We start from the raw sequence: 10,112 nt of genomic DNA, 5'->3' as shown, positions 1-10,112 counted from the left end.
GATAGTGGCATGTTTAATTTGCTCTGCTAACCATTCCCTTGAACTCCCAGCAAGAACTGAAACAGCACCTTCGTTTGATGTTTCCTTTTGGGGCCTGTTATTGAGACATTTGGGCATCCTGTGCCCAATTATGCTTTTTCAAACCTCTTTTTTTTTCTTTTTTTTTTCTTTTTTTTTTAAATTGATGTACTTTTTTTTTTTCCCTTAATCCATTTAATAATGCGTTTGGAGCAGTTTTTATGAGCTGTCTCCTTTTTCAAACTTCCAAAGCTACCATAAGGAATAATTTTAAAGTCTCAGTTATAAAAATCATGTCCAAGGTTTAGCTTTTGTTAACATTACCACTGAAATCATAAGACAATTTTTACCTAGCTTTCCTTAGAGCCCTGCTGGGATGTGTATGTCCACATATGTGTACTGTTTCTCCTGTGGAAATTGCTTTGAATTTCATAAATAATGGTGTAAGCAAGATATTTCACCCTTTTTGCAAAATGCTGAAAATCTGCTTGTTTAGGAGTATGCACAGATTTTATTCTTAAAAAACAGAGGTGGTCTTGCTTATTTATAGCAACATCTCTTTTCAAAAAGAATGCAGACCTTGATCCAACAAATCTTTAAATCCACATGAACTTGTACCTAAGGGTACAGTTTTAGCTAATACACTGGTAAAGGTTCACAGATTTTGTTTGACAGGAAGAGTGCATGTCAGAAAAATGTCTGCAAGTCTTCATGTATATTTTTACATTATTCCCAAAGTGCTATGGCTTTAATAAATACAGTTAAGAAAATAAACTTTGAGGGACTATACTCACACATTGAGAGGATTTTTAGAATTTTCCTCTGCTTTAAATGATCTACAGCTTGAGAAAAATGGTTTTTAAAACGTGGAGCAACATATTTGAAAAATGGTAGGCAGCTGAAGAAGAGAAAAAGTTTCTGGAAATAAACAGTTTCAAAAATTCCTATTCTCTCATGTTCCATTTCAGGATTCTTGTAAAAGCAGATTGATTACTCCTCCTATCACATTTGTAAGGCTGACATATTTTTATATATTAGTTTTCCATTGGAAGAAACTGAGGTTTGAATAAAACAAAGAGAAGAGATCATAGTAAATGTGCAACAGTCAAAAAACCCAACTGGAAAATTGGCCTCGTCATTCATCATGTAAAAGGTTCTTCTGTGCTCAGGAATGATCAAAGCTTTGGCTAATGGTCAGACAAGGTATATTAGGAACAATTCACTATGTGAACACACTAACCCCAAGGGCTTATTTTCATCAGAGCACAAAGACAGCGTCACTTTGCAGCCCCAAACACTGACAGTACATCACCTGAGAAAGAAATGCTCTATCACCTGTAAGAAATGCTCCTTTGGAACCAGCAGAAAGCTTGAGAAGTACATCTCCCCCAGTGAACTGACATAAACATAGCTAATGCTGCATCATGTGCTTACCTGATGTATAATTCCAAACCACTCTTATGTATATGGATTTTTGCTTTCCTGTAGTATGATGAATAATGCTGGTTTATATGCAAAAGGTTTTAGATTTCTTTTTCATATGTCTTGGAACTTTGTAGTGATGAATAGAGACAGCATATATTTTCACTGTAGTTTGAAGTCATGGCAGGACTGCTTTTTTTTCTTCCTTCAGCAGTCCCAGGAGCATTATGTTAGTTTTTCCTTCCTTTCCTCCTTGGACTGCACCATTCCACATATGTTCTCTGAACTCTCACATTATAACTGAAGCAATGGTAATGATAACTGTTTAGCAGTGGGATCAATTCTTGCATGTGAATTCGATCTTGAAAGTAGTACGAATGAAGAAAGACAAATTTCATTTTAAGAATTTAAACAAGCTTTCTTTTAGTTACTCACATTTCTTACGTGGTCAACATGATACTAATTGTCTGCTCTTCCATATGAATATTTCAAGTGTAAGATGCTAGTATAAAATTTTAGTAAAGTAGATGATGATAGAAATTTTTATATAAAATCTGGAGTTATTTTTATTGATTGATTTTTGCTTGTTGCTTTATTCCTTTCTGTTTTCCTCAGAAGCTCGATTTGGTTTTTTTCCCAGTTCCCTTTAAGAAAATCTTATTAACATTCATAAAAGAAACAATAACAAAATGCCACAGAAGCCATATTAATTTCTGCTGAAGAAAATGTCATGCTAGGAATACAGTGAATAATGACGGCTTGATGTTTCAAAGCCAGATGACTGGTATGGATGAGGATTGTGAGGAGTCCAGGAAAAGAGAGGCTGCTGTTGCCAAGTAAAACTCTCCCTCAGAGGGGAAAGCTGTCATCCTGCCTCTGTCAGACTTCCCTTCCTCATCCCTAATGATGATGAGCATTCAAACAATGCTTTTGTGATACTTTGAAGGTCCAATAAATGTAGGACATTTGCATATGTCCTGAAGACTCATAACTCCCTGTTCTTCATCCCACTGTTAGAAGAGAGATTTAAATGATCCCTTGCCATCAGCGTGTGAGGCCGCTCAGTTCCACGTTTTCCTTTTTCTCGTGACTTCGGTGTCAGTGCCTTCAGATCCAAACCAGTCTCAGCAACTAAACAGGAAAGCCAAGTCATGCAATGCATTTTCCATCTGAAGGGTAGGCAATTGTTTTCTCAAATGTCTTTCAAAGCTGGATGATGAATAACTCTCCTTTTTGCATCAGAGCTCACACCTTCAGGAAGGAGAGTACTTGGCCTTCTGCATTGCAGATTTCCACGGGGGTGATTCCTAAGCCATATATCACACAGCTCAACCTAGTTGTTGTCTGAACAAGAAGGATTGGATAGAGATGGAATGTTCTGTTGATGTCAGATAACCCAGAAGTCCACCAACCATCCCTGCTGGGGTCTAACAGCTTCTATGTCTCTTCAGCCTCCCTCTTCACCCAAACTGAATCTGTACTGGTATCTGGGATAGGACAAGAGGGAACAGATTCAAACTGAAAGAGAGTAGGTTTAGATTGGATATTAGGAAGAAATTTTTACTGCAAGGGTGATGAGGTGCTTCCTTCCCCTTAAGGGTGGGACATCACACACAGGTTGCCCAGAAAAGTTGTGGATGCTCCATCCCTGGAAGTGTTCAAAGCCAGGTTGGATGGGGCTCTGAGCAACCTGGTCTAGTGGAAGGTGTCCCTGGTCACGGCAGGTGGGTTGGAACTGGGTAATCTTTAAGGTCCTTTACAACCCAAACAATTCTATGATATCATTCTATATGATAAAATGGTCCAGCATCACAGCACAGTGAACCTGTCCTTTCATGAGGCAGGGGTGTTTAGCCTGCAAAGCCTTCTCTTCTCCAGGATGAACAAACCCAATTCAGCCTTTCTTCAAAGGGGAGGTGCTCCATTCCTCTAATCACCTCGGTGGCCTCTTTGGGCTTGCTCCAGCAGGTCGATGTTTTTCTTGTGAGGACCCCGCAGCTGGCTGCAGCACTGCAGGTGGGGTTTACTTCTGTTTTCAAAACAGCCAAAAGGGAGAGGTTCTTCCTCAGTCAGACTTCTTCTGTAGAAAGGGCTTTCCCACAAAAGAGGGTAAGCTTGTCTCCCCTCTCTCAATAGCAGCAAAGCAGGGCTGTCCAACAGGATCTGGATGTTTAGGCATGGGGAGATGTACACAAGAACCCAGCTTGGGTCTAAAACACACCGCGGAGACCTGTGTGTCTGACATGGTTTCATATGGGGGAGCACTGTGAAGAGTAGCTTTAAATATGCTTTCTAGAAGAGGTCCCAAAGAGATGTACCCTTATCCGGGTGGGAAAGGTCAGTGTGGAGCACAGACCATGCTCTCACCTAGAGCAAAGAGTGGATGGAGATGGAAATCAAGTTGATGGAAGAGAAAATTAAACTCTTACTACCATCCCCACTGGAGGACAGGCAGTTTCCCTGGTAAAGAGGAAGGATTCCCCCATCCCTCCATTCCCTGGGGAAGAGCAAGGTCTTCCAAGAGCTCAAAGTGGGGGTAGGTAGATGACAGCAGAAAAGAGACCTAAGCATAGCTGTGATGAAGACTCCTTCATGCTGTGTCCATCTACAGCCACAGTCCATTGGAGACACCTGGGAGCCCCTGGTCTCCTCTCACAGAGGCCACCCCTGCAGCCCCCCCACAACCAAACCTTGCCACCTACACACAAAAAGATGTCATAGAGCTTTAATGATATAAACTCTGTGCATTCATAGCGTTAAACTCCAGTTTTGCAATCCACTGCAGCATTTTACCATTGCAGAGAGTCTGGTTTTCCAGTGGACTGTGAGCTTGGTGGGGCAAAGACTCTTCTCTTGCTTTGTCCAGTTCTTCACCCAGTAAAACCTTGACCCATCACTGAGGTCTCTGCAGCAAAAATCAGTAATACAATTGTTTTACCAAAGTATATCAGTATATCTTAAACCATTGCCTTTCCTACTTTACACACAAAAAGCATTTCCTGTAGTTTTTGGTGTGTTTTTTTTTTCTCCAAGCATCCTCTTGGACATGATGGAATAATTCAGCTCAAATACTGTCTCTCCTCCCCAAATTAGTATATACATTCATCTTTGCTACGAAATCTGATCTTTTTCCCAGACAATTCAGAAGTAGGACAAGTAATCCTTCAAAAAGTCTGGATTGCTGAAATTACCAGAATGCATTATGTAAGGACTTCCAAACTAAAAAGAGCTGTAAACAACAAATCTTCTTAAAGCTTTATTTCAAATATAATTTTTCCTTGTATTTTTTTATAACCACATGAATAGTGAAATCAGTACAAGCTTATGGCTTTGTTGGCTTCATTGCTTTCTCTTCTTAATATTTCTAATTTCTGAAAGTTAATTTCCCCTCTCTGTCTTTCTGTATGATAGGCAAGCCAATTTACCATCCTCTCAAGCTCTCTTTCTTTTTCACAGGTACAAATAACTTTTTATGTGAGAAAGATGAGGTGGGCATTCTCAGTAACTGACTGTGAAACCACATATGCAATTTGGAGTTGTTTTCTGTCTTATTTTGCTTTGAATTTTTACGTTTCTAAGTGCTAAAACTCAATCCAGACTTATGTGCTCAGAAAGTCCACACACTCATGACTTTCTGAGATATTTTGAGCTCAGTGCTCTGTTACTTCATGTGGTGGCCTGAGATGGTAAAATCACCTCATGCTTCAACAAATAGTTATTCTTTATTCCTAATGGAGCATTGACTACCCCAGGTATTTTCATGTTGTAGTAACTAAATACAGCAGTATAGAAGAAAATGAAGTAGCTGGTTTGGAATGGAGCTGTTACTGTATACTGTCAATGAGGTTTTCTAAAGTCAAAATAACAATTTGTTGATATGATACACAACATGAATACCAGACCAAAAAAAAAAAAATAGATCCTGGGTCGAACATGAGAAATAAATATTGATAACTGTAGCTATTAGCCCATTGTACCCAGAAGGTTGTGTCTAAGTGTTTTTACTTGTATATTCTTTCTCTCATGGTGTTGCTGTTATGTGGTAGTTAAAAGGCCAAAACAAAACCACCCAGTCTCTTTAAGCATCTTAGTCCAAGTGGCCACATTACCACAGGTACTTGAGCTTTCTGACCTTTGTCTCAGTTGCACTGTTGATTGAATATGGTGTCCTCCTCTTATTCTAGTCCTCGTTTTTATTTTTGCCAGCTCACAAACAGAGCTCTTGGAAAGAGAATAGCTAAAATAGCTAGAGGCCTAATGAATTCTGAAAAATTGAAAACTGAAAAACCTTTGATCTCAAATTTTTTCTGACAATTCATTTTTGGTATCCTGCATAATTAGTAATTTAAGGTTCATTTTTGTTAAACTGTGGCTATCTTAGTTCAGCTGTGTTTACTGTGATCTACATAAGGACTGCATATATTACTGCAGTGAAAACAATGCATGAAGGAAGCTCTTCAGGGCAATTTAAGCTGCTTGAAAATTTGATTCCTTAGGCTGAATCATTTGCTATTAAAGGGTTGTATTTTGTCAAGTTCTTCAGGCAGCCCAAGGATTTGGCTGTTGGGAAGTGAAGCTTCCATAAAATACACACACCCTTTCACTCATTTAGATTACACTTTTTTGTCAATAACAATAGGACGATGATTTGCTCAAACATGTTCCTGTCTCTGTTTCTTCTTACTGAAGAATTACATTGGGCAAATGCTAGCAATATACATCTCCAGGGGCAAAGGAATCCTATAAATCTTTTTGAGAAGGCTACCCCAAAAGTCCTGCCTGTCCTAAAATGCTACCACTCCCATGCAGGCAGTTCTTGAGCCTGCTGGCTGAGCAGCCGAAAATCCATTGGGAAACTGTTGGCCTGTGCTATAACAGTACCATCCTTATCCTTGCTCAGTTGACTTGTGACTCTACAGTATTTTATCCTGAGGTTATTTTCCATGTTGTTATCTTGGCTCTTCAGTCATTGTCAAGGTCTCAGTTTCACTTCAGTCTTTTCTTATCTTGCACGGGATGCAACAAAAGCTCAACAAAAAATTCTTTTCTAAAAGCTTGCCAAGATCATGGAGCCTGTGATTCTTCAGGGGGGCCAATAGTCAGGATAGGTGAGGCCATGTGGTGTAGACCATTCAATAGTTATTTGTTCTGGAACTTTACAGGTGTTTTGAGCCCAGTAATTAATAATATTTACTGGTTATTTAACCTTGCTTCCCAGGGTTTACTAAGAGTGTGACACGCTGTCAATCTCCTGCTGAAATGCTGGAACTCCTTACTCATGCAAAGACAGTTTACAGCAAGGATTGTATCAGGAAGAAATGCAGGTAATAAATAGAAAATATCTTAAAGAAGAGCCTGTGATATCAAATGGCACAAAGACAAAACATCTGCATTGTAAGAAATTAATGCTAACAAATGAGACCTAGAAATGAGAACCAGAATATTGTATCTGGTATTATAATGATACAATATTCTGTAGTAATTTTATGAATAAACTGAGTTTGTGCTTTCTGTAGAGTAGTTGCCAAGGTATCTGCACTTTCTCTAGTATTCTAGTATTCTACATAGAATATCATAACCTAGACATCAGTAGGGAATAATGGATAGCATGATCTCAGAAAGAATTGAGTGCCTTCAGAAACTATAATGTACATTTCTGACTTTCTGCAATACACCACTAGGTGTTCTCTCACACTAACTTTATTCCTGTAATATGTATCTAATTATATCCAGGGATGGGAAAATCCAATAAAATTAAAAAGCCTTGTAAATGCATACCCCAGCACTGGGGTTTGGCCTGACTTCTTTAAGGTTTTGGAAGCTCAGTTCATCTTGGAAACACAGGAAATAATGGGATGTTGTCAGCTCACATTTCTGTACAATATCAACCTGATTTCCAGATCATAATGTTTTGGATACAGATCAAAACAATTTGGGGAAATAATAAAAAATATGTCTTAGCAGAAAACTGCTCACATATGTCTGTCACCTGTAGATTTACAGGTTCAGAGATCAGCCAGTCAGGAAATAACCAAATTCCACCTTTGAATTCATATTAAAAAGTTGAAAGACTACAGATCAAACATTGTAAGGTCTATGGTTAAAAAAGCAGGATTAAGGCTCATGTGACAAGGAGCCTATTTCTGTCTGGCATCAATCACTTAATTCAAAGTGGCTTGGCATTTTGAGATGTGAGGCACTTCAGACATGCAAAGAGCATTATTTTTTTTGGCCTAATTTGACCTGAAAACATGAGGTATTTAATTCATTATTTGCAGCACTGTGACAATTCACTGCTGGTTTTTCAGTATTCAGTGCTCACACCCAATTGGCAAAAAGCAGCAGCTGATTTCAAATCACAGAATTATGGAATCATTTTCGTTGGAAAGGACCTTTAAGATCAGCAAGTCCAACCCTTAACCCAGCACTGCCAAGTCCACCACTAAACCACATCTCCAAGTACCATGACTACATGTTTTTTACCACTTCCAGGGATGGTGACTCCACCACCTCCCTGGGCAGCCCCCTCCAATGCCTGACCACCCTTTCAGTGAAGAAATTGCTCCTGATGTCCAACCTGAACCTTCCCTGGCACAGCTTGAGGCCATTTCTTCTTGTCCTGCCACTTGTTACCTGAGAGCAGAGCCCGACCCCCACCTGGCTACAACCTCCTTCCAGATAGTTGTAGAGAGCAAGAAGGTCCCCCCTGAGCCTCCTTTTCTCCAGGCTAAACATCCCCAGCTCCCTCAGCTGCTCCTCACAGGACTTGTGTTCCAGACCCCTCCCCAGCTCCTTTGCCGTTCCCTGGACTTGCTCCAGACCCTTAATGTCTTTCTGGTAGTGAGGGGCCCAAAACTGGACACAGGCTTACTTTTAATTTTCTTCTCAGAGTCCCTAATTTTCACCGGTACCTTGGCTGAAGGCTAACAAATTATTGGAAAAAAGTGGAACTGCAAAATGTGGGTTCCTTGTATTATGAAAATAAATGCAACAATACTTAATTAGTTCCCTCCCTCTCATAAAGGAAAAAAAAAAGACAGATAAATATCAGTAGCAAAATTATTTTTTTAAATATGACTGCAATATCTGGCAATTAATATTGTTTGGAGTTTGACTGCTTTATGATTTTTCAAATGTCTGTTACTACATTAACCAGAATTTTAGTCTGACCTAATAAAATGGTATTAACAGCACTCTAAGAACTGATGGGATGTGCATACTGGCCATGCACTAACTGTGGGGCTCATAATAATTGCAGAAGATAAACCCTTTCCAAATCCAGAGTAACAACTATATTGGTGAAAAGGTTGGAGGGCAAGCTGACTTGCTAAATCAGATATATAAGAAATGTGTACTGGGAGTCATAGAGATAACAGGTGTTCATTTAAGATTTTGTTGCTAAATAAGCCTTAATTAAAAGAAATTTTGACTCAATCCCTCAGATCATTGAAGCTGGGCAGCCATAAGTAGGAGTGATTGGCTGGTAAAAAATATTTTAAAAGAGACATGACTTTCTGGCATCATCACACAGGGCTTAGAATAAATTTAATAGCTATGGCATTTGATTTTTATTATTTTTTCTTTATTCCCATAGGACTCCACCCACAGTTAGGTTGTTCATGACAGCTAGAATATCTCTGTGCTGCTCTGCACTCTGCTTTATAGCAGGGGATCCTGCTACCTGTGGTCCAGAACCTTAATCTGAACAAGCAGTATATTATCAAAACACAAGTGAAAGGTAAGTGTAGAATTTTATATTACCTAAAATCAGCTCCTCTCACAAGTTTCCTTTCTGTGTCGCAGCAGTAACAGAGCAACATCAGCCTCGAAGCAACACAAATATCATAGGTCAAGCTGCTACTTTTTAAAGCTATAGGTAGAAATTTCTGGGGGAAACCCCAAGGTTAATTACTTTTGCATGCCTTCTGTTATATTTTGTTTCCCCTCTGGATGCTTAATGGAAAAATGATTGCTTTGCTTGGGTACCTCACAAATATTGAATCGCTCACATTGGCAAGAATTCAGAGGAACACTGACACCTGGAAAGGAGCCAAAGAAAGCTTATCTTTTAATTAAATGAAATAAAAACAACACCAAAAAAAGATGCTCAAGAGTAAGTTTTGAGAACCTATAGCATGTTTCTCAGTGTATAATAGTACTTGCAGTCCTCTTCAGAGGAAACTGCAGGTTTTGACTCTGTACTCTTCTCATGCAGTTCATCCTTGTCCATCTTACTCCAAAAAAAGCATGTAACACTTGTGTCCTATACGCTCCCACAAGACTTTGGATAGATTATCACTGCTTCTCGAGCTGAAGCCTCTAGGTTTGCCCCATCCCTTGACACATGTGAGAACTGCACTGCTACCATCTCCTCCTGAGTTCAAAGGGCACCCTTCTCAGGTTGGCACTGTTATAATAATTCCTTCTTATTTCTTCATCTCCTTAATCAAATTATCACCTCAACATTTTTTTCTAGGGACTTCTGGGAAGCTGTCATAAACTGTCTCTGACATGCTACCTGTGTCCTAATTGATTCTTAGTTGGGAACTGTCCTTCAAGCTTGTCTGCTTTTTTGAAACTTCACAATGGATTTCCTATAAATTTGCAGATTCGAATATATTTTGTCTCCCATACAATGTCTCATGAAAGAGTTTCTGCAAGAACTCATGCTT

This window comes from Chiroxiphia lanceolata, chromosome 5 (assembly GCF_009829145.1).
Source record: "Chiroxiphia lanceolata isolate bChiLan1 chromosome 5, bChiLan1.pri, whole genome shotgun sequence".
Classification (NCBI taxonomy): Eukaryota; Metazoa; Chordata; class Aves; order Passeriformes; family Pipridae; genus Chiroxiphia; species Chiroxiphia lanceolata.
The sequence above is the reverse complement of the archived record's forward strand: the minus strand, read 5'-3'. Positions refer to the sequence as shown.